At 49.0% G+C, this 22,616-nt stretch overlaps 1 long non-coding RNA gene and 1 pseudogene across 1 annotated transcript in view; one reads left to right on the forward strand and one right to left on the reverse strand.

The window, feature by feature from the left end:
* The window catches only part of LOC138844904 (uncharacterized), a 51,423-nt gene extending 29,578 nt beyond the window's left edge, over positions 1-21,845 (forward strand). The window contains exon 3 of the long non-coding RNA XR_016219252.1: positions 21,710-21,845. This is a non-coding gene — a long non-coding RNA (uncharacterized LOC138844904). The remainder of the gene's footprint in view (positions 1-21,709) is intronic.
* On the reverse strand, positions 1,195-2,345 carry LOC149122831 (translation machinery-associated protein 7 pseudogene; annotated as a pseudogene).
* Positions 21,846-22,616: the final 771 nt, after the last annotated feature.

Consider the following 22,616-nt stretch of genomic DNA (forward strand, 5'->3'; position numbering starts at 1 on the left):
GCCTTTGGTCCTACATCTGTGTTTCCGTTGTGGCTGTGGTTTTACAGTTGGGTAATCTGAGAACCACGGGCTCTTGCGCCAGTCCACTCATGCTCTGATACAGGTTCTACCGCTGTTTGGCTGAGTGCCCTTTAGCAGGTCATGTAATCTCTGTGGCCGCAACTTCCCTGTTTTTAAAACCAGAATCATACAATGGCCTATTTTATTGGTTGTATATGGGTTAAATGATTTGCTTAAAACAGTGCCTGGGTGGCCAGCAGGGTGAATCAGCTTAAGCTGCTGCCTGCAACACCAGCATCCCCTATCAGAGTGCCAGTTCGAGTCCCGGCTGCTCTGCTTCTGATCCAGCTCCCTGCTGTTGCACCTGGGAAGGCAGTGGACGATGGCCCGAGTCCTTGGGTGCCTGCCAGCCATGTGGGAGACCCAGGTGGAGCTCCAGGCTCCTGCGTTTATTCCAGGTAAGCCATTGCAGCCATTTTGGGAGTGAACCACTGGATAGAAGATTTTTGTCTCTCCCTCTCTGTCACCTGTCACTCCTTTTTTTTCTTTCTCTCTCTCTTTTTTTTTTTTTTCATTGCGTTGTTTAATTCCAGGTGATACAGAATCTGGAGAGCAAAGATCAAGACTCCGGGAGGCTTCTCAGCTGAGTTTCGTTTAAAGTCACAGCTGAAAATGGCTGAGCGAAAACAACTCGTGAGGCAGTGGGCTACAGCACAGCGGGGTTTTCTCAACCTTTTTTATGAAAGTTTATTCGTAAACGTACAACAGGCTCCAAGATAACACTTAACTCTAAACACTTCATTCTAACTGTGCGAGGCAGAAAGATGCTATGGCTGGGAATCCAGGTGTTTAGCCAGGAATGGAACCAAGGGCATCATCACTTCAGGCACAGGAAACGGCTGGCTTTAAAAAAAAAAAATTGTTTATTTATTTATTTATTTGAAAGGAAGAGTTGGGGGGGGGTGTCTTCCATCCTCTGGTTCACTCGCCAATTGGCCACAACGGCCGGAGCTGCGCCGATCAAAGCCAGGAGCCAGGAGCTTCTTCTGGGTCTCCCACAGGGGTGCAGGGGCCCAAGCACTTGGAACATCTTCCACTGCTTTCCCAGGCCGTAACACAGAGCTGGATCAGAAGTGGAGCAGCTGGGTCTTGAACAGGCGCCCATAGGAGATACTGGCACTGCAGGCGGCGGCTTTACCCGCTACGCCACAGTGGGAACGGCTGACTGCCAGATTTCTTAATTCAGCCTGTGGCGAAGGGGCCGCTCCCCGCTGCCTTTGCTTCGGCTCCTCTTCTTATTTTTGCTTGCAAGCCTTATCTTCCTGGGCCACCTCCTCAGCCTGCCTCCTGGGCGGTTGCAGGGGCTGCTTCTTGCCACCTTCCCTGCCGGACACGGCACCTGCCACCCCTTCCCCAGACCCTGCCACTAGAAACAGAATAAACAAATCTTAAAAACAACAAACACAAAAGCAGTGCCTGGCAGGGAGTTAATGCTACACAAGTTCTTGATATCATTCCTGTTGTTGGTTTGATTTACATAGGAAAAATTACCTGAAAAACAAATGAAAATTTATTTTTAAAATGTATTTTATTTTTTTATTTGACTTCTTTGAAATGCATAAAGACAGAGAGAGAGAGAGAGAGAGAGAGAGAGAGAGAGATCTCCCATCCACTGGTTCACTCCCCAGATGCCCATAGCAAGCAGGGCCGGCCCAGGTCAAAAACAAGCGTCCAGAACTCAATCCAGATGTCCCAAGTGGTAGCAGGGACCCAAGTTCTCGAACCACCACCTGCTGCCTCCCAGGTTACACACTGGCAGGACGCTAAGATGAAGAGTAATTCAGGACTCAACTCCAGGCATTCTGGTATGGGATGCCATACCACAGCCTGAGGCTTCACTGCTATATATCGCCACAAACCCACCATTCACCACCACATACCCACCCCTAACACTGATTTTTAACCTGGGGAGAGAAAAACTGAGAATCTATTAATGTCTCTGTTGTTCTTTTTTCAAGGATTCTTGATTTCTAATTCATAATAGGAGAGAAGAATAATAGCCAAAATAGCTGTGTCCCACCAACTATATTGTACATCAGCTAATCTTGAAATCACTTTTCTTAGTATAATTTAGAGGAATGGATTAACCAAAAATTATGCCTGGCAAGTTTTGTAGACGAATGGATCATCTGGTATAAGAAAACTGCTTGCAAATTGGCAAAAGTTGATAGCGACTGTTGGCATCCATCGGGTTTCCTCTGAGCCTTAGGCACCGCTCTGAGCCCTTTACCGGCAGTAACTCTTTTAAGTCTGATGATACGTCCAGGAGTAGAATTCAACGTCATCTCCAGTCTGCAGATGAAGCAGCTAAGGTCTCGAGTAGATAATCCGTGCGTGGATCACTGCGAGTGAACTCCACCTGGTCAGACAAGAACACGGGGCAGGCGCTGGAGCACAGTGCGTTAAGCCACTGCGTGAGATGTGCGCATCCCATGTCTGAGTGCTGGCTCCCGTCCTGCCTCCTCCATTTCCGATCTGTCTTCCTGCCGGTGCATCCTGAGAGACAGTAAGTGCCCCTGCCACCCATGTGGGAGACCCAGATGGTGTCCTGGCTCCTGGCTTTAGCCTGGCACAGCCCTGGCTGGTGTGGGAATGTTGAGCCAAATCAGTAGATGAAAGATCAATTCCCCCTGTGTGTCTTTCTCTGTCTCTCTCTCTCTCTCTACCTTTCAAGTAGATGAAAATAAACATTTTAATAAAGATATCAGTAATTCTCAAAGAATTTAAATGTAGTCTATTTTAAAACACAGGATATTGGTGCCAATTTGATTTCAGATGATGCTGTTAGTAAAGCATCTATATAACAGGTTAAGTAAAATGCATTTTTTAAAAGATTTATTTTTATTTATCTGAAAGAATTACAGAGAGACAGGGAGAGACAGAGATCTTCCATCTGCAAGTCCACCCTCCAAAAAGCCAAGAGCCAGGAGCTCATCCGGGTCCCCCAAATGGGCCCAGGGACCCAGGCCATCCTCCACTTCCTTCCCAGGCACAGAGTAGCCTAGACTCTGACCAGTGCCCATATGGAATGCTGGCACTGCCAATGGCAGCTCAACCCGCTACGCCCTAGCAGGTAAAATTAATTTAATAGCATTTCAATGGCAGTACTTTTATATGATACAGATTCCCACGCCACCCTCCAACCAAGTTAATATCATCTGGGTAACTGTTAATTTTTATGCAAATTGAGGGAAGTATTCTTATTTTTTAAACTAATTTCTCCTTGAGTTGAGGTCATTCAAGTGACATGAGTCACTTGAATGATTTGTCTTTCTTAAAAATAGACCTTTGGTTTCAGAGCAGCATAAATTTACAAAACAAAAGTTGCAAAGTAGTACAAAGAGTTCCCACGTTTCTCACATCCAACCTCCTTTATTAACATTGCCTCTCGGCCGGCGCCGCGGCTCACTAGGCTAATCCTCCGCCTAGCGGCATCGGCACACCGGGTTCTAGTCCCGGTTGGGGCGCTGGATTCTGTCCCGGTTGCCCCTCTTCCAGGCCAGCTCTCTGCTGTGGCCAGGGAGTGCAGTGGAGGAAGGCCCAGGTGCTTGGGCCCTGCACCCCATGGGAGACCAGGAGGAATCACCTGGCTCCTGCCTTTGGATCAGCGTGGTGCCCCAGCCGCGGCAGCCATTGGAGGGTGAACCAACAGCAAAGGAAGACCTTTCTCTCTGTCTCTCTCTCTCACTGTCCACTCTGCCTGTCAAAAAAAAAAAAAAAAAAAAAAAAAACAAAAACAAACATTGCCTCTCAGTATGATTTTGTCGAACAATATCCAGCTTAGAATTCTGTAATTGTTTCTTCTAAAAGTTTTATTTATTTTTTGAGATGCAGAGGCAGAGAGAGACAGAGAGAGGTCTTCCATCTGCTGGTTCACTCCACTGATCTGAAGCCAGGAGCCAGGAGTTTCTTCTGGGTCTCCCATGCGGGTGCAGGGGCCCAAGGACTTGGGCCATCTTCCACTGCTTTCCCAGGCCATAGCAGAGAGCTGGATCAGAAGTGGAGCAGCTGGTACTTGAACCGGCCCATATGGGATGCCAGCACAGCAGGCAGAGGCTTTTCCCCACTACGCCACAGCGCCAGACCCTGTAATTGTTTCTTCTTCTTCTTCTTCTTTTTTTTTTTTTTACAGACAGAGTGGACAGTGAGAGAGAGAGAGAGACAGAGAGAAAGGTCTTCCTTTGCTGTTGGTTCACCCTCCAATGGCCACCGCGGCTGGCGCGCTGCGGCCGGTGCACTGCGCTGATCCGATGGCAGGAGCCAGGTGCTTCTCCTGGTCTCCCATGAGGTGCAGGGCCCAAGCACTTGGGCCATCCTCCACTGCACTCCCTGGCCACAGCAGAGGGCTGGCCTGGAAGAGGGGCAACCGGGACAGAATCCGGCGCCCTGACCGGGACTAGAACCTGGTGTGCCGGCGCCGCTAGGTGGAGGATTAGCCTAGTGAGCCGCGGTGCTGGCCTGTAATTGTTTCTTAAGAGCCTTGAATTCAGGCCCCAGTGATGTGGCATAGCGGATGAAGCCTCCGCCTGTGCTGCCAGCATCCCATATGGGCACCAGGCATGCAACATGTTTATTCCCACTGTGCCTGCATTTCCAACACTTAACAGGAATCCCTTTGGGTTAAGCATTATGTCTTTATTAAAATGCAGGTAGTTCAGAAAGAACAGAGAGCAGGGAATCAGAGCAAACAGTGAAGTCTGGGAGTGGGCACTGTGCCACAGATAAGCCACTCCTTGGGTCACTCGCATCCCTCATCAGTGGGTCTGGGGTGGACTCCCAGCTCTGCTCTGATCAGCTTCCTACAGCGCACACCCTGAGAGGCAGCAGGTGGTGGCCACCCATGTGGGAGAACTGGGGGAGTTCTGGCGCCTGGTTTCAACCTAACCCAGCCGCTGCTGGGGTGGATATTTGGAGAGTAACCAGGGCATGGACGATCTCTCTCTCTCTCTCTCTCTGCCTTTCAAATAAATAAAAGTAAGTAAAACTTAAATAAAAGTGATGTTTGTATAAGATTATATTTTACATGTCACTGTTTCGGGGATTTAAAAAGATACTGAGTTGGAAGATATGAAAGGGAAAACACAAATCGCAATTTTTGAAATATCAAGCACAAGGTGGTATATAATAGTGAGATATATATACATATATGTCAGGAAGGTACATATCAGAAGCTATAATGACACTCTGGATGTATGGTCATAGGTGATATGTGTTATTTATTTGCTCATGGAGATACATACATGCACATGTTTTTATGTCTATTCTACAGCGAGGATGTCCTATTTACCTCTTTATATCAATAGTTTCTTTTTTAAAAAAGATTTACTTATTTTTTACTTATTTATTTAAAATCAGAGATACAGAGAGAAGGAGAGAGACAAAGAGAGAGACATCTTCCATCCTCTGATTCACTCCCCAGATGGCCACAACAGCCAGGACTGGGCCAGGCCTAAGCCAGAAGCCACAAGCTTCATCTGGGTCTCCCACATGGATGCAAAGGCCCTGACACTTGGTCCATCTTCCACAGCTTTCCCAGGCACACTAGCAGGGAGCTGGATCCTAAGTGGCGCAGCCGGGACATGTGGGATGCCGGCGTCACAGGTGGTGACTTTATGTGCTACGCCAGAACGCGGGCTCCTATATCAATATGTTCTGTAGGTCCTAAAAGAACCACTAAGGCCTCAACTAAGTTAATGTACAAGTTGCACAAAGTGTTCCAGAGGTGAGGGCGTTGGGGGACATAAGAGAGCATGGGCCGTCCACAGAGGAGGGCTGGATCCAACTCCTGTCCATCCTATCGTCCAGTTCCCCATCGGCTCCCCCCGACGCAACAGCGCGCCCTGCCAGGGACTGGGCTGCCACTCTGTTGCCAGGCGGGCGGACTCACTGCAGGAGCAGCAACGCGAGGTGGTTTGCGTGGCTGCTCATAGTTGCTTCCTGCCCAGCAGGAGCTGTAAATACCCAAGCCCTTTCTCAGCGTCTGCCACACACTGAAAAGCTCTCATGCGCCTCACAAGGAACCAAAGCAAACCGCTGACATGTGTGCAAACAATCTGGAACCTTCGGGAAGGAAGGCTACAAACAGACATCCTTCCAGCAAAGCCATTTTGTTGAGAATCGCTGCGAGCCGACGGCTGAGAATGTTGCCAGGGACGTACTGGATTCAAACAAGTACAGTGTCCTAACTTGAGAGTATAGCGATGTATAAGTCGTGTATAAGTTAAAGGAAACGATTTATAAAATAACAACAACAGCTAAGATTATCCTCTGCTTCAGTGAACTTAGACACAACGTTTCATTTGAAATAGTCCACTGAAATATGAGGACACTTCAAAAAGTTCATGGAGAATGTGTATTATAAACCTCCAGGGGGGCTGGTGTTGTAGCACAGTGGGGTAAGCCACCGCCTGCAGCACCGGCATCCCGTGTGAGCACCAGTTGGAGTCCCGGCTGCTGCACTTCCAATCCAGCTCCCTGCTAATGCACCTGGGAAGGCAGCAGAGGACGGCTCAAGTATTTGGCCCCTGCCACCCATTTGGGAAACCCCAAAGGAGTTCCAGGTTCCTGGCATTGGCCAAGCCCCAGCTGGGTGTGGCTATTTGGGGAGTGAACCATCAGATGGAAGATCTCTGTCTCTCTCTCTGTAACTCTGCCTTTCACATAAATAAATCTTTTAAAAAAAATGCACAGATTTCAACATTGCACCAAAATAGACTTATTTTTTAATTCCTTTTTTTTTCATGAATTTTTGGAAGTGCCCTCAAACCAGTTGGAACCAGTTTGTTCCAGCAAGCGTTTGTGGAGTAGCTACTGCATTCCAACCACCATGCTTGGTGCAGAGATTAGTGAGGAAGCAATGATCTGTGCGCGCAGGTGCTCAGGGCTTCGTTAGGAAGCCAAGCTCCGTGGGTTAAGCTCCTGACGCCGGGGAGTGAGGGGAGGCTCGTTGTGTGGGGCTGAAGTGATGGGAAGCTTTGTGGGGATGGTGGTACTGGAACCCAGGCAGGCAGGGTGGGAGAGGAGGATGTCGCAAAGGGACAGGAAAGCCCAGAAGCATGCAAGAGTTTTAAAATCTGCAGTTGGTTCCAAAAGACAGACCTGGACTTCCGCCTGTGGTCAAGATGGAGCAGCCAGGACTGGCTGTCCCCTTGCGTCTGAAACAACGGATCACACAAAGTGTACCTGTTAGACACCGCCTGAGAGCGTCCCCAGGTGCAGCTCAGGTGGGAGCGGGGGAGCCCCCTAGTGGACCCTGCCTGCCTCGCGGCTGGGACGTCTTTGGTTCACAGGGCAGCATGTGGGTGGGGGGAAGGGAGCCCGCAGAAGGCCCGAGCCCTGCTCCACCTTGGGTGCAGGAAAGCCATTCCAGCCTGGTGACAGACCCACTGCATGGGGGCGGAGGGCATCCTTGAATGCCAAACTTTGTTGTAATGGACCATCAGGCAGAGAGGATTCAAAAGAGCATCGTCTACATTGTGTGCCAAAGTCAAGTTCAAAGTAAAGGCTGCTCTCATTCTGCTTAATAAAGCTGCAAAGAGGGCAGTGTTGTGGCACAGTGGGTTACACCATGGCTTGTGGTGCCTGCATTCCAAATCAGAGTGCTGGTTCAAGTCCCAGCTGCTCCACTTCCAATCCAGCTCCCTGCTAACGCTCCTGGGAGGGCAGCAGAGTACTTGGGCCCCTATCAGGTACATGGGCGGTCCAGATGGAGTTCCTGGCTCCTGGCTTCAGCCTGGCTCAGCCCTGGCCATTGTGGCCATTTGGGGAGTGAACCAGAAGATAGAAGACTCTCATTCTCTCTCTCTCTCTCTCTCTGTCTTTCCCTGTCTCTCTACCTTTCAAATAAAGAAATAAACAGATAGATAGATATTTTGAAAAAAGTAAAGCTTAAAAGAAGCTTTGAAAAGACTTAATTGTTGGTGTCAGTGTTGGAATCCAGCAGAATAAAACATCCCTGTGATGCCAGCATCCCCTGTAGGCACCGATTTGTGTCCTGGCTGTTCCATTTCTGATCTAGCTCCCTGCCAATGGAGCGGTGGAAGATGGCCCAGGTGGTTGAGCCCCTGCACCCACGTTGGAGACCTGGAAGAAGCTCCTGGCTCCTGGCTTCATCCTGGCCCAGCCGTGGCCATTACAGCCATCTGGGGAGTGAATCAGGGAGTAAAAGATTTCTCTGTCTCTTCCTCTCTCTTTGCAACTCTTCCTTTCAAATAAAGAACTCTTACAAGAAAAAGGCTTAGCTGTTTCCAATTGACATAACTGCTTTCCAGAAAGCTCAAGTAAATAGTTGTAGGAATAGAAAGGAAAACAGGTACACAGAGGAGAGTTGAGGACAATTCTGAGCGAGAAATCATCAGGCTGTCCAGCTCCTGCCGCAGCTGGTTCTGATCCTGTGTCCATACACTGTTCGGTTTCTCCTTGGCTTCCATGAAATAGGGATTCTTGGCAAACAAAATGAAAAAGGGGCCAGCGTTTTGGCACAGTGGGTGAAGCCACTGCCTGTGACACCGAAGTCCCTTACGGTTCAAGTCCCTGCTGCTTCAGCTGGTCCAGCTCCTTGCTAATGCACCTGGGAAAGCAGCAGAAGATGGCCCAAGTCTTTGGGCCCCTGCACCCACACGGGAGACCCGGATGGAGTTCCAGGTTTCTGGCTTCAGCCTGGCCCAGCTGTGGCCATCCCGGCCGTTTGATGTGTAAATTAGCAGATGGAAGATCTCTCTCTCTCTCTCTCTCTCTCTCTCTCTCTTGCTCTCTCTCTCTCTCTCTCTCTCTCTGGCTTTCCTCTCGCTCTCACTCTCCCTTCCTCTCTGTAACTCTGCCTTTCAAATAAATTTTAAAAATCTTTACAAAAACAGAAAGGCTTCAACTGATTTAGAGATGATGCAGTTTGTTTCAGACATGTCAAGTTTAGAATGTCTGTAGGATCTCAACATGGAAATACCCACCAGGAAAGTGAATGGAATTATCTGAAGCTTAGAGAACAAAAAAGTGGATATTTTTATTCTGTCCATCTATAGGCACCATCTAAATCCATGGGACTATAGGAAATCAACAGAAGAGAATATACTGACTATACAAAGGGAGAGAAAAACAAAGCCAAGGATGGGAGCTGGGGATAAACCACATTAAAGAGGCAAAAAGAGGGACCAGCACTGCTGCGTAGTAGATCAAGCCTCCAACTGTGACGCCAGCATCCCATACGGACGCTGGTTCAAGTCCTGGCCACTCCTCTTCAGATCCAGCTCTCTGCTATGGCCTGGGAAAGCAGTGGAAGATGGCCCAAGTCCTTGGGACCCTTCACCCTCATGGGAGACCTGGGAGAAGCTCCTGGCTCCTGGCTTTGGATCAGCACAGCTCCAGCTGTTGCAGCCATTTGGGGAGTGACCAACACACGGAAAACCTCTCTCTCTCTGTCTCTCCCTCTCTTTGTCTGTAGCTCTGCCTCTCAAATAAATAAATAAGTAAATCTTAAAAAAAAAAAAAAAGAGGCAAAAAGCAGAGCATCCAAGGAAGAAATCTAAGAAGGCAAATTCCAGCAAGGCAGGTTGAGAGCAGGATGTCGAGAAAGTCAACGGGAGAGAGACTGAGAGAAAAGGGACAGGTTAAGCACATTCCTACACGATCCCAAAGATTCCTGACCCTTGATAGGTAGCCACCAGTTTCCCATATTTCTCATTCTTCCCTTGTAGTGCCCGTATTTGCCTAGGCACCTGTTTTTCTCCTTCTGACCTCATCCCAACTTCACCAGAGCTAGTCTCTTGTAGGGGAGTTTGCTTGTGACAGTCCTTTCTTTCTTTCTTTCTTTCTTTCTTTCTTTCTTTTTTTTTTTTTTTTTTTTTTTTTTTTTCAGGCAGAGTGGACAGTGAGAGAGAGAGACAGAGAGAAAGGTCTTCCTTTTGCTGTTGGTTCACCCTCCAATGGCCGCCGCAGCTGGTGCCCTGCGGCCGGCGCACCGCGCTGATCCGATGGCAGGAGCTCCTGGCTTCTCCTGGTCTCCCATGCAGGTGCAGGGCCCAAGCACTTGGGCCATCCTCCACTGCACTCCTGGGCCACAGCAGAGAGCTGGCCTGGAAGAGGGGCAAGCGGTGGTGACTCAGTGGTTAAGACACTGCTTAGGACAGCCCCGTTCTATCCGGCAGTGCCTGGGTTCAAGTCCCAGCTCCTCCACTTCTAAGCCAACTTCCCGCTAATGCCCACTCCGGGAGGCAGCAGGTGACCCACTCAGTGAGTTGGATTTCTGCCAACCCCATAGGAGACCTGGATTGAGTTCCCGCATCCTGGTTTGAACCTGGCCTGGCCCCGGCTGTTGTGGGCATTTGGGGAGGGGACCAGTGCACGGCAGATCTCGTTTCTTCTGGAAGAGGGTTGTGTGCCAGTGTGTCCAGGTGAGTAGGGAAGGGCTGGGAGCAGCTACGCTCTCTGAAGAGGGAACCAGGCTGCTTCGGTCTGTCCACGCTGTCCGCAGAGGCACACACGCCTGCAGCAGAAGCTCCTGAATGGCCTCTGTTTAGATGTTCACAAAGCCTTTCACAAAGCTCCAACAAAAGGCTGTTTTGCAGTTCTAGTCATCATGGTGTGGTGGGCCGAGCATAAGGCCCGGAAGTCGCTCAGAGACAAGAAACAATGGTTTCGGACAATCGGGCACTTCTTGGTGGAAGGCGCATCCATGCTGGCCTCCCCTCGGACCAGCTGGGTGTGATATTTTTATGAATTGCTTGGAGGAAGGAAGGCACGATGACTCTCAGTTCTTCCTATTAGGAAAAGCCCAGGCATGAGGGGACTTCATAAAGTTCATGGAAAACGGATTACCAGGCAAGTTTATTTTGGTGTAAAAAATGTTGAGGGACAGGTGCTTAGTGCCCTGGTTAAGGTGCCACATCCCATGTCAGGGTGCCTGGGTTCAAGTCCTGGCTCCATTGCCAAATCCACCTTCCATTAACGTGCACCCTGGGAGGCAGCAGATGGTGGCTCGAGTCCTTGGGTCTCTGCCACCCATGTGGGAGACCCTGATGGAGTTTTCTTGCTTCTGGCTTTAGCCTGTGTCAGCCCTGGCTTTTGCAGACATTTGGGGAGTATAACAACAAATGGAAGATATCTCTCTCTCTCTCTCTCTCTCTCTGCTTTCAAATAAATAAAATTAGGTAAAAAATTTTGAAATCTGTGAAGTTTTTCATAATGCTTATTTCCATGAATTTTCTAAAGTTTGCACAGACTTCAAATTTTTTGCATCAAAATAAACATCTTTAAATTCCATTTTTCCATAAACTTTCTTTAAATGTTATCAATAAATCCTCTGGTTCCTTCCTTCCTTCCTTCCTTCCTTCCTTTCTTTGGTAAAGGTTTATTTTATTTATTTGAAAGGCAGAGAGTTACAGAGAGGCAGAGAGAGAGAGAGAGAGAGAGAGAGAGAGAGAGAGAGAAGGGTCTTCCATCCACTGGTTCACTCCCCAGATGATCGCAATGGCCAGAGCTGAGCCATGCCAAAGCCAGAAGCCAGGTGCTTCTTCCAGGTCTCCCACGAGTGTGCAAGGGCCCAAGGACTTGGGCCATCTTCCACTGCTTTCCCAGGCCATGGCAGAGAGCTGGATTATAAGTGGAGCAGCTGGTACTTGAACTGGCGCCCATATGGGATGCCGGCACTGCAGGCCAGGGCTTTAACCCGCTATGCCACAGCTCCAGCTCCTTTCCATAAACTTTTAAAGTTAAGAATAAACTGCAGTTTGTATGAGGATATGTGAAGGCAGACACATGGGGCAAAAATAAGGTACTAAACTTAGGGAAAATGAATCTAAATTACTCATTCACTCATTGAATCATTATTGAGGGTCTACTAAGTGACCAGATATTTTGGTGCATGTTGGGGTGAAAATATTAAGAAGGCAATTCTTAGATAACTTAAATGGAAATAGAAAATTTAAAAAAATTATTTCCTTTTATTTGAAGATCAGAGAGACAGAAACACAGATTTTCCAACTGCTGCCCACAACAGCCAAAACTGGGCGAGGCTGAAGCCTGGAGCCCAGAATTCAATCTGGGCCTCCCACGTGGGTGGCAGGGACCCAAGTACTTGAGCCACCATCCCTGCTGATTCCCTGTGCACGTGAGCAGGAAGCTGGAACTGGATGTGGCGATGTGACTCAAACCCAGGCATCCAGCTTAGGATGCAAATGTTCCAAGCAACATCTTAACATCTTCACCAAATGCCTGGCCTGAGAAAAGCGAATTTAAGAAGCTAGGTCACACAACAGGGAACATATTGTATTAGTTTTGCATTACTACAAAAAATTCCCGAGGCAGGCAACATGGGTCAAAGAGATTATTTTAGCTCACAGTCCTGGAGGTTCAAGTGCACAGCACTGGCAACAGCACCATTCGAATGAGGGCTGTCTTGGCTGCATCGCATCATGGCCAATGGCAATGGCAGGAGCCCATGTGGGAGGAAGGATCACGGCTCAGTACCGAGAGCCAGAGAGAGTTTGGGTGTGCAGGCTCGGATTTTGTAAGTCTGTCTCAGGGACTAACCTGGGTCCCACAAGAAATATCTCAATTTCTTTTAAGAACCTGCCCCAAACTGACCTAATAACTTCCCATTGGGCCCCAAAGGTCCATGCCAACTTTTTCTTTCTTTTCTTTTTCTTTCTTTCTTTCTTTCTTTCTTTCTTTCTTTCTTTCTTTCTTTCTTTCTTTCTTTCTTTCTTTCTTTCTTTCTTTCTTTCTCTTTCTTTCTTTCTTTCTCTCTCTCTCTCTCTCTCTCTCTCTCTCTCTTTCTGTCTTTTTGTCTTTCTTTCTTTTGACAGGCAGAGTTATACAGTGAGAGAGAGAGAGAGAGAGAAAGGTCTTCTTTCCGTTGGTTCACCCCCAAAATGGTCGCTATGGCCGGCGCGCTACGCCAATCTGAAGCCAGGGGCCAGGTGCTTCTCCTGGTCTCCCACGAGGGTGCAGGGCCCAAGCACTTGGGCCACCCTCCACTGCCTTCCAGGGCCACAGCAGAGAGGTGGACTGGAAGAGGAACAACCGGGACAGAATCCGGCACCCCAACCAGGACTAGAACCTGGGTACCAGTGCCGCAGGTGAAGGATTAGCCAAGTGAGCCGCGGCGCCGGCCACACACCATCTTTCAATGCCACCACCCTGGAAGCAAGATCTCTAACACAGGAACCTTTGGTGGGGACACTCAAACTGTATCGGAGTCATAACACTTTTTTTAAAGCTTTTTTTTTTTTTTTTTTTTTTTTTTTAGCAAGGCAGAGAGACAGAGACAGAAACAGAGAGAAATTCCATCCTCTGATTCATTCCCCAGGTAGCCACAATGGCTAGGGCTGCTCGGGGTTGAAGCCAGGAGCCAGGCGCTCCATCCAGATCTCCCACAGGGGTGGCAGGCGTTCAAGCACTTGGGCCCTCTTCTGCTGTGTTAGGGAGCTGGACTGGAAGTGGAGCAGCCGGAACTTGGTACTGATGCTCTGACGTGGGATGCTAGAGTCCCAGGCAGCAGCCGGGCCCTCTGCACCACGGTGCTGGCCCCAAGGAGTTTACTTTTCTTCTTCTTCTTCTTTTTTTTTTGACAGGCAGAGTGGACAGTGAGAGAGAGAGAGACAGAGAGAAAGGTCTTCCTTTGCCGTTGGTTCACCCTCCAATGGCCGCTGCGGCCGGCGCACCGCGCTGATCCGAAGCCAGGAGCCAGGTGCTTTTCCTGGTCTCCCATGGGGTGCAGGGCCCAAGCACCTGGGCCATCCTCCACTGCACTCCCTGGCCACAGCAGAGAGCTGGCCTGGAAGAGGGGCAACCGGGATAGAATCTGGCGCCCCAACTGGGACTAGAACCCGGTGTGCCGGTGCCGTGGGCGGAGGATTAGCCTAGTGAGCCGCGGCACCGGCCAGGGGTTTACTTTTCTAAGTGATTAACTGATAAGCTTCAGAAATGCACAGGTACTCCACATGTTTTGGTGATTTCATGAATGGCGCTGTTCTGATGGTTTTGTTAAAGGAATATTCAGGGCGATAACCATAATATCTAGGTGTAGTAGGACCACTTTTGTTGGAAGCAGCGGAATCAAAGCTAACTTTAAAACCCACAAGAAAAGGTCAGCTGGCTTCAGACGTGGCTGAGAACAGAGAGGCAGGCAGTGCCCTGAGGAGCTGGTGTGGGTCTCCCACCCTCGGCCCTGTTTATTCTGTGTGGGTTTCATCCTCACCCTTGTTTCACAAAACTGCCTCGTGTGGAAGTCAGGTGCAGCTAGGGTGGGTACAATAAGGCATGACTGATGTTCTTATATACAAATGACCAAAAGTAAGTACATACATACAGAACCAGCCAAACAAGTCTGTTAAAATGCCGCGTGTGATTTCTAGCTCGGGTTTGATGTGTTCTAGGTTGCATGTGAAGAAATGCGAATTTTCCACCCTGGATGAAACTCTTGGATGTTATTTATAGCCATGAGTGGACTCCCTAGCATTGCATCTTGTTAATTACAAATCCAAAGTCAAGACACAGCGCCTACGGCACTTTCTAGCCAAGGGAAATCTGGACTGTGTTATCTGGTTGTCTTCTGCATCATTTCTCTAATTTCTTCTTGGTTCGAATGAGGTTTTCAATTGTGATTTGAGGTGAAAGGAGACATTTTGCCAAGCTTCCTTTGATGACTGACTGTTGTTTAGAGAGCTGAGCTGTATCACCATGAAGTCAGGGTCCGTATAAGGCCAACGTGACTTGGCCTTTAACATCTGTTTATATCTCGCTGTTTGTTGGTTACCTAACTACCTCTCCTGATGAAAAGTGTTTAGAAATCTCCAAGGGCAAAAGAAAGAGAACCGTTCTAGTAGGGAAAGAGTGTTTATTAAAGCCGAGTTTCTTTAAAAACCTGTCTTCTTTGGCAGGTTTATAAGAGATAGGTTTTTACACCATCTGGTATAAACACCCAACTAGCATAGCTCCCTAAAAGAAATATCAAGCTGTAAACTCCGAAAACTGAGTAGATGATAGAAATGTTGATGCAGTTCAGCTGAAGTGCTCAGACCTGCTGTTGTCTTCAGAACTTAAGAGCTACCCTGGGGGGCCGGCGCCGCGGCTCACTAGGCTAATCCTCCGCCTTGCGGCGCCGGCACACCGGGTTCTAGTCCCGGTCGGGGCGCCGGATTCTGTCCCGGTTGCCCCTCTTCCAGGCCAGCTCTCTGCTGTGGCCAGGGAGTGCAGTGGAGGATGGCCCAAGTGCTTGGGCCCTGCACCCCATGGGAGACCAGGAGAAGCACCTGGCTCCTGCCATTGGATCAGTGCGGTGCACTGGCCGCAGCACGTGCCGGCCGTGGCGGCCATTGGAGGGTGAACCAACGGCAAAAAGGAAGACCTTTCTCTCTGTCTCTCTCTCTCACTGTCCACTCTGCCTGTCAAAAAAAAAAAAATTAAAAAATAAAAATAAAAATAACTACCCTGGGATGATTTCAACTTACACATAATGTTGAGTGGGATTTTCCTATGCTGATTGCTCTAATATTTCAGAAAATTCTAATTAGCAACTAATTACCATTCCGCCCTGTCATCACATAACTTTCTCACTGCTGCTGTGACTTTATATCTTCTACGGGGAGAGAGGGAGCCTCCAACAAGTGCTGAGGGTGCTTTTGCGAACTACATAGCACAGGGAGCAACGGTGCACTTGCGATTACATCTGTAAGGGCTGTTTCCAGACAGAGAGTGGAACCCATGCAGGAACAAATTAAGTGCCTTCAAATATGCCTCTTACTTCCTGTAGGCTCCACGTTGCCTCGCAATGGACTGGATGCAAGGCCTTTTGTTTGGAATTCAGAAAATACTTAGAATTCATTACTACTCATCAGCAGTTAAATCATTTGTTGCCAATTCCTTCATCTTAACTAATTATTTTTTTTTCTTAAAGATTTATTTTTTGGGGGCCGGTGCTGTGGCGCAGTGGGTTAAAGCCCCAGCTTGCAGTGCCGGCATCCCATATGGGTGCTGGTTTGAGTCCTGGCTGCTCCTTTTCTGATCCAGCTCTGCTATGGCCTGGGACATCAGTAGAAGATGGCCCAAGTCCTTGGGCCCCTGCACCCATATGGGAGGTCCTGAAGAAGCTCCAGGATCCTGGCTTCGGATCAGCCCAGCTCCAGCCATTGTGGCCATTTGGGGAGTGAATTAGCAGATGGAAGACTTCTCGCTCTTACTCTTTTACTCTCGTTCTCTCATTCTCTCACTCTCTCACACTCTCACTCTCTCTCTCCTCCCACCCCCATAATTCTTTCAAATCTTTTTTTAAAGATTTATTTATTTGAAAGACAGAGTTACACAGAGAGGAAGAGACACAGAGAGAAACAAAGACCTTTCCATCTGTTGCTTCACTCCCCAAATGGCCACAACCACTGGGGCTGGGTCAGGCAGAAGCCAGGAGCTTCTTCTGGTTCTTCCACATGGTTGCAGGGCCCCAAGCACCTGGGCCATCCTCTGATGCTTTCCCAGGTGCTTTAGCAGGAGCTGTATCAGAAGTGGAACAGCTGGGACTCGAACAGGCACCCATACTGGGGTCCTGGCGTCAATGCCAGCCCCAGTGATTTCTACTTGAGAAGAAAGTTAAGAGGTTAACAGCACGTGTTGACAAGTCTTCTTGTTTAAAGATTTGTTTATTATGTGAAAGGTAGAGCTACAGAGAGATCTTCATCCGCTGGTTCACTCCCGAAATGGCTGCAACAGCCAGGGCTGGGCCAGGCAGCAGCCAGGAGCCTGGAACTCCTCCAGGTCTCCCACACGAGTGGCAGGGGCCCAAGCACCCAGGCCATCATCTGCTGCCATCCCAGGTGCCATAGCAGAGAGCTGGATTAGAAGCACAGCAGACGGGACTCGAACTGTCACTCATCAGGAATGCTGGTGTCACAAGCGCCAGTTTAACCCACTGAGCCCCAACACCAGCCCCCGTGCTGGTTTGCAGTAACACCCCTCAATGCCAGATGTGCTGTCTGCTGCTGTGACCTCCGGTTGGTTAATGACTGCCAGCAGCCGTGCAGTCTTAAGATGCAGAAATCCAGGTGTCTGAGACGATGTGACAGCTGATTATTATTCATTGGCCTTTGTGATTTGAATTTATTGGGAACTTAGAACACCACACCAGAGGAATGGCATTTAGCCCAATGGTTAAGACACCCACATTACATTCCATATCGGAGGACTTGGGTTAGATTCCTGGCTCCAGCTCCTGACCCCAGCTTCCTGCCAGTACAGATTCTGAGAAGCAGAAAGGTAATTGGGTTCCTGCCACCCACGTGGGAGACAATTGTGTTCCTGGAGCCTGCCTTGGCTCTTGGAGGCATTTGGGAAGTGAACCAGCAGATGGGAACTTGACCTCTCCCCTGACCCCTACCTCTACCTCTACCTTCCACTAATACTACTAGAGGAATGTTCCACTGCAATGAACAGAGACCTTTGCCATAGTACCAGCTCACCAGCTAACCATGTGCGTACTAATTAGGAGGTACCATAGCTACCTGTATATATTGCAGTATGAGACTATGCACTTCTAGCTTTTTTATTTTTTAAGATTTATTTATTTGAAAGGCAGAGTTTACAGAGAAATAGAGAGATATCTTCCATCCACTGGTTCACTCCCCAGATGGTCTCAATGGCCAGGGATGGGCCAGGCTGAAGCCAGGGGCCAGGAACTTCCTCGGGGTCTCCCACAGGGGCAGCAGGGGCCCAAGGACTAGGGCCATCTTCCACTGTTTTTTCCCAGGCGCATTAGCAGGGAGCTGGATCAGAAGTGGAGCAGCGGGGACAGGAGCAGGCGCCCATATGGGATGCCGGTGTCGCAGGCAGGTGGCTTTTACCCGCCACAACACTGGCCCCAGCTTTTTGCAACCTGACCCAGAAGAGGCACCTGAACTACAGCTTTGTTGTTCTGCTTTAGCAGTAGTGAGACACCTATAGGCGTTTACCTGTACTTACTTGGCTCTGCTAACCTGACACCGTTTGTTTCAGAACTGTTCTTGGAGCCGCCCACTCTTGACACACTTGTGTCGTGGCTGTTAGTCCCACACCCTCAGTCCTCACCCTGCAACATCTCCCCAGGGCCGGTTTCTAGAATCCCTTAGCCTCCTCAAATACTCGGATGTTGCGAGTTTTCTCTGTCCTGGAGAAGACACTGCGCATGTGAGTCTGATTCAACATTTGGACAAGTTCTAGGAGGCAGAGAACCAGCCCGTTTACCACGCATCAATTACCCAGCTGTCTATAAACAATTGCTGTAGAGAGGACGCTCACTAATGAGCACCGTCAGTGCTGTTCAGAGCGGTAGGAAAATTAAATGTTGCACAGTTTTACCTTAAATCGGTGCTTCTCACATTTTTGCGTGAGTCACTGAGGATCTGGTTAAAACACAGATAATGTCAGTAGGTGGTCTGGGTGTCTGTGGCTATGCTACAGGTAGCCCCAAACACAGGCGCTTCCAGGAGCCCTTAAATGATCCAGCTTCCTGCTAATGCAGACCCCGGGAGGCAGCACGTGAGGGTTCAAATACTTGGGCCTCTGCAACCCACATGGGAGACCTGGATGGAGTTCCTGGCTCTTGGTTTCAGCCTGCTGCATCCCTAGCTGTTTCAGGTGTTTGCAGAGTGAATCAGTCTGTCTGTCTACATCTATCTCTGTCTCTCTTCCTTTCAAATGAATACTTTTTTTGAAGATTTCTTTTGTTGAAAGGCAGAGTTAGAGAGAGAGGGATCTTCCATCTGCCTGTTCACTTCCCAGATGACTGCAATGGCCAGGGCTGGGCCAGGCCAAAGCTGGGAGCGTAGAAATCCATCCAGTTCTCCCAAATGTGTGGCAGGGGTCCAAACACTTGGGGCATTTTCTGCAGTTTTCCCAGCAGAGAGCTGGACCAGAAGCGGAGCAGCTGGGACTCGAACCAGTGCTCATATGGGGTGTTGGCATTGCAGATGGTGCCTTAACCTGCTGTGTGTGCTGCAATGCCAGCCTCATGAATAAATTTTTTTAAATGAAATTTAAGGGGCCAGTGCTGCAGCGTAGTGGGCTAAGCCTCTGCCTGTGGCGCTGCCATCCTATATGGGTGCTGGTTCAATCCCTGGCTGTTCCTCTTCCGATCCAGCTCTCTGCTATGGCCTGGGAAAGCAGTAGAAGATGGCCCAACTGCTTGGGTCCCTGTATCTGCGTGGGAGACCTGGAAGAAGCTCCTGGCTTCAGATCGGTCCAGCTCTAGTCATTGAGGCCATTTGGGGAGTGAACCGAGGATGGAAGGCCTTTCTCTCTGTCTGTAACTCTACCTCTCAAATAAGTAAATAAAAATCTTTTTAAAAAATGAAATTTAGGAGCAGAGCTTGAATTTCTCAGCATATATCTATTTCTATATCTATGTATCTATATTATATATAGATATATGATAATTACATAAGAGCCGGGAGAGTATATTTCAGAAACCAGGTGTTGTTGCCAGAAAAGCAATGGGCTTTTCCAGAAGGTGGGGAAGTGAGCTACGTGTGGAGAAGGCCTGCGGGGCACAGAGCAGAGGTGTCATTCACTCCTGACTGCGGCCAATGGGCCAGGCTGGGAAGACAGCAGCAGCTCTGCTGGCTGTCGCGTCTCAATGGAGCTGTTGTCAGAGACCAGGGTGAGCTTAGCCGTGGGGGTGTGTGGCAGCCGAGGAGGCAGGGGGAGGAAGGTCTTTGACAGTTGCCTCTGTGTCCAGGCTGTGGCATCTGAACCCCAGCTTTCCTTTTCCTCAGCCCTCCTAAGGCTGGGTCTCCAGGCCTCTCCGGGGACAGTGCACACACCCATCAGATAGAGCCGTGTGCGTGGGAGCCCCAGGGGCCAGCAGGTGATCCAGGCTCCTGCAGCAGCTCCATCATCGCAGGTGCAGGAGGGGTGCAGGGAGCTTTGTCGGGTCCAGGGAGCAGACACCCGCAGCCAGCTCCAGCTGCCTTAATCTGCTCGCTGTGCCCGCCTGCATTTGGTCTCCCGCCTAACAGTAGAATCCATCTTGCGTTAGTTGAACGTTCTCAGCTCTCAAATGAGGGCCTTTGTTCATTCTAACTCGCCTACATCTGCCTAAAACAAAAGTTCATCTTGCAAGCCATGCGGAGGGGGCCTGTGCACAATCCCGGCTCTTGTGTAGAAAAGCTGTGTGCCCAACTTTTTATTCAGAGAGAAAAGCACGTCTCCAAGATGCTCACGTGGGTGTTTTCTGTCGCTCTACTGGTCATGTCTTGTCTATCTCTCAGGAAACAATGGGCGTTTCTCGGCCCTGGCTTAGATGTAGTTAGGTGACTTCAGATCCCAGAGGTGGCCCAGAGGCACTGTTACCGTTAAAGAGACGGCAGCTCCCTGTCTGTGATGTCCCTGAAGACTTGTCTCAAATGAATGAAAAAGATGGAACAGAATATCCGGAAACTGAGACAATTAAAAAGATGTAGCAAAAATGCAACGAGAAGACCTTCCAGAGGAAGAAACGGACAGAAGGAATAATTGAAGCAAGGACTGAAACTTCCCAAAATTAATGATAGCAAAACACATATCCAGGGAACACCAAACAGGATATATATCAAAAAATCTACACCCTAGGCCGACCGTATTCACTGCGTTATTTTAAAGGCAGAGAGAAAACCTTGAAAGAAATTAAACTGGGGAACCAGAGGCCGGTGCTGTTGTGCTGTAGGTTAAGCCTCTACCTGCGGCACCGGCATCCCATATGGACACCACTTCTAGTCCTGGCTGCTCCTCTTCCAATCTAGCTCCCTGCTATATGGCCTGGGAAAGAGTGGAAGATGGCCAAAGTCCTTGGGCCCCTGCACCCGCAATAAACCCTGAAGAAGCTCCTGGCACCTGCCTTCACATCGACTCAGCTCCAGCTGTTGCGGCCATTTGGGGAATGAAGCAGCAGATAGAAGACCTCTCTCTGTAACTCAAATAAATCTTTATAAAATAAATGATCAAGGCCGGCACCACGGCTCACTTGGCTAATCCTCCACCTGCGGCGCCGGCACCCCGGGTTCTAGTCCCGGTTGCTCCTCTTCCAGTCCAGTTCTCTGCTGTGGCCAGGGAAGACAGTGGAGGATGGCCCAAGTGCTTGGGCCCTGGACCTGCATGGGAGACCAGGAGGAAGCACCTGGCTCCTGGCTTCGGATCGGGGCAGTGCCGGCAGTAGCGGCTATTTGGGGGTGAACCAATGGAAGGAAGACCTTTCTCTCTAACTCTGCATGTCAAAAAAAAAAATAAATTAATTAAAAAGCAATAACTTTGGAAGACTGAAAAGAGAAGCTTTAAAAAAAAATAAATGATCAAGCTGTCTAGTGTATAATATCCACATCCACTTCCTTAGTTTGCCTGAGTGTATAAATTCTCACTGGTTTCACTTGATAGGCGCTATGGGATCATTGCTTACATGGTGATTATCTTCATGTTTTCTTTTTTCTTTTTTTTTAAATATTTGAAAGGCAGGGTAACAGGAGAGATCTTCCACTTGCTGGTCGACTCCTTAAATACCCACAATAGCCAGCAGTGTGCCAGCCTGAAGCCTGATTCCACCCAGGTCTCCTTTGTGGGTGGCAGGGACTCACACAAACTTGCAAATAAAGGGGAACCAAGCACTGAATTTCCTCTACAAACTGTCCCAGAGGCTGATCAAGTCACGGTTTCTCCTCTGCAGGGAACAGATGAAGGAAATGAGATTGAGAATGGTGCCACTGTGTAACCCCTATTAAGCTGACGGACCCAGGCAGTGACCTCCAATGGTGACTGGGAACCCAGGGAGAGATCAGACATACCGTGCCCCCTGATGGAAGACTACCACCACTGCTGAGGCACGCTGTCCCCTTCAACAAGCAACATCACTGTCTGTGGACCCAAAACAAATTTAGAGAACTGTCTTGAAGGGTGTCACAGACAATCGGCAAAGTCTGGGAAGGTACATAGCAAACCTGTTTTCTTCATACTCATTACAAGGAACAAATGAACAGAGGGGGAGGCAGAGTGGAACTCTGCAATTCATGGAGTTTATTGGGATCTTGATTCAGAGTATATAAACATTTGATTAGGAAGTGACTTTGTCGGTGTGATGGGATTTTTGTGTGTTCTAAGGAGCTCTGATCTTTTCAAAGTACAGACTGAAATATTCATGAAAGAAGCCAATGATGCTTGGGGTTATTACTTCAAAAGAACACAGGCAAGGGATGGCACAAGTGGGGTTATGGATAAAACAAGACTAGCTATGGGGGGATATCTGCTGCAACCGAGTGACAGGTACTGTGGGGTTACTTATTTTAACATGATTAAAAATTTCCACAATAATTGAAGCAGATAAACACCGAAAACAAACCAATTACTACTTGAATTTAGGAAGAGTTCTGAGTCTCCAGTTAAACATGAACGCTACTGAGAAACACAAACTCTATCAGTGTGCAGTCAGAGTCAGATGTGCAGAACATGCAGTCCACATTAAAGACAGACAGGTGTTGGCCGGCACCACAGCTCAGCAGGCTAATCCTCCGCCTTGCAGCGCTGGCACACCGGGTTCTAGTCCTGGTCGGGGCACTGGATTCTGTCCCGGTTGCCCC

The sequence above is a fragment of the Oryctolagus cuniculus genome, chromosome 13, assembly GCF_051225735.1.
Source record: "Oryctolagus cuniculus isolate XC-2025 breed Fujian yellow rabbit chromosome 13, ASM5122573v1, whole genome shotgun sequence".
NCBI classification, from domain to species: Eukaryota; Metazoa; Chordata; class Mammalia; order Lagomorpha; family Leporidae; genus Oryctolagus; species Oryctolagus cuniculus.